The sequence below is a fragment of the Montipora foliosa genome, chromosome 13, assembly GCF_036669935.1.
Source record: "Montipora foliosa isolate CH-2021 chromosome 13, ASM3666993v2, whole genome shotgun sequence".
In the NCBI taxonomy this organism is placed as follows: domain Eukaryota; kingdom Metazoa; phylum Cnidaria; class Anthozoa; order Scleractinia; family Acroporidae; genus Montipora; species Montipora foliosa.
The window spans coordinates 39,890,978-39,893,477 of NC_090881.1; the positions used below are offsets into that span (position 1 = coordinate 39,890,978).

Genomic DNA, 2,500 nt, shown 5'->3' on the forward strand with positions numbered 1-2,500 from the left:
GAAACGATTTGTCAGACACAGATACAGTTTACTGTTGAGAGGTTGAAAGACTCAACCAGCATGTCTTGTTAGAAAACGATTAAAGAGAAACATTAGTGCTTTGTAAAGTATTTACAAGGCAAACGATATTAAAAGGCTCGCGAAGGTATTCTGTCGTGAAGAGGTTGTTGTTTAGAACGAACTAATCTTGAACACGACTTTGGATTGAAGTAAAAGGGCCACAAGTTATTATCGTATTTTTGCTGGATATTTGAGACCGTCAATTTCAGTTCTTTAAAAGTGCTAGGTGGTAAAATTTTGGAATAAATTATTTCTTAAACATGCAAAGCCATGTAATAGGTAGCTTCATTGTTGGGAATACTCTAAACATTGCTGAATTCTAATTTTGTTACCAGAAGAGTTTTCTACACAATTTTTTTACTCGATGTGCCTATTATTAATAATACCGTGACACCGTTTCAGACCATTCATCTTGTCAGATTTTATCACTTCCTGCCTCTTACTATTCATTTGGTCATTTAATCCTATAAGTACGGTTATATAATCCAGGCCTGCGTTGCACAAAGCATGGTTACCACCGCTAACCAGTGTTAAATACCATGGAAACCTATAGGTTTTGATACATCTTAATAAACGGTTAGCGCTAACCAGGCCTTGAGCAACCGGTCCTAGATCAAGGACAACTAAATAAATCATTGACATTAAACCGTGCAACATCAGGGGTTATTCAGGTTACTCAAGACTGAAAACTTCATCCCTTGCAATATGCTGCAAACGGTGGCCACATTGCAGTAAAATTTGACCTTACGTTTCCTTTATTTTCTGTTTCGACTGGTACACCATCGCGTCTGCCATGAACATACCATCTAGTCACAACCCTTTTTCTATTCGGTACTGATTCGTTCTTTCCCCGGTTCAACATCAATTGTTCTGTTTGTAAGACGGCCACCTCTTTACCTTTACCTGGGCCCTGAAAACATTGAATTCTGCGTACAACTATACTTAACAGCGGGGGCAGGTGTAGCGTCAACTATTACTAGTCTCATTTTCCCCGGTCACCCTGTTACACAGTGATTCATAAAGAAACGTCTTTATTTCAAATTTACCCTATAATTGAGTCACAAAATACCAATAACAAGTGCTACTGAATATCACTTTAATTCTGGGTCAGTTCGTTTCACAGATTGCATTCAGTGAACTGCTGCGATCGAGACGTTCCATTCATAGTTTTCAGAAGCACCATTGATTTGAAGTGCGGGTTATTGACGAAAGATAAAAGTGATCCTCCCACCTATCTGGGCAGTTTAGTAATTGCTTCTTATAGACACCAAACGGGATTGAACCCATCACCTCTGCGATGCCAGTCCACTGCTATCAACTGAGCTATAAAACCACTCAGTTGGCAGGAGTTCAACTTGTTGGGCTCATGTGTCCCCTTGAAAGGAGTGATCAATGAAAAAGAATCAGTTCGGATTTAAGCGGAAAGATAGGAGTGATCCTCGCACTTATCTCGAAAATTTAAATTTGCACCTCTTAAGAATTGAATGTTGAAGAGACAAATTTGAATTTTTGATTTTCATAATCGTGACTGATTGCAAGGTACATCACAATTAAATTTAGTGCATTATTTTCAGGTTATGCGCTGTTTATAATCCTTAGAACGCATTTGATGCCCTTGTCCGCATCTTATACAGTAATCTGTATTTTATACTCAGTCCGTAGTCCGTATCCCGCGTTTTATACCTTTGCCTGTGTTTTATCATCAGTCGGTGTTCCGTAGTCAGTAATGTGCAGTCCATACTTTCTACTTACCGATTATTGAATTTTACTTGAAGTGAACTTGAATTCTCATTGAATTGAATTTGAATTTTCAGAGAACTGAATTTGAATCTCATTAAATTGAATTTTAATTTCATTGCTTTGAATTTTCCTGCCTTATGCTATGGATAAGCAATTTTCTTTGCGTTTTTTTTTTTTTTTTAATTTTTTTTTCCCTCCACTTTTTTTTATCGTTTACATCTCCCTCTGAAATTCACTTCCACTATAGTATTTTTAATAGTAGACAGACTGTTTTGAATGCTTGCGAAGGTACTTATCCCTGATAAGCACTTTTCTGTATAAAATGGCGAGAATGCAAAATCCACGCACCATTCAAATTACAGTTAGAAAACGTAAAATATGCTGTTTGAAAGGCTCATCATGCATGCCGAAAGCCGCGGGAGGGTGTGAACAGCGGAACAGCGTTCATACAACACCCTAATTAGTATCGTTTTATTCATTTCAAGTTACTCACTAGTACACTCAAAATTCAGACGCTTACGATCAGAATTAGAATTATTTATGGCTTTCAAATAATCGTGTCAGTCATTCCCCCAAGCCACAAGGACCTTCGGACAATCAGGCCATTGGCTAAAATCTTAGGATGTCAATTTTCTAATTTGTGGACATTTCGAGAGGATAGAGAGATTTTACCCCATGAAAGAATACAATATTGAATTTA

The 2,500-nt window shown here is 37.4% G+C and overlaps 1 protein-coding gene across 1 annotated transcript in view; it reads left to right on the top strand.

Moving 5' to 3' along the window:
- Positions 1-2,500, top strand: part of LOC137982378 (fibulin-2-like) — a 51,548-nt gene that overhangs the window by 9,980 nt on the left and 39,068 nt on the right. The window lies entirely within an intron of this gene.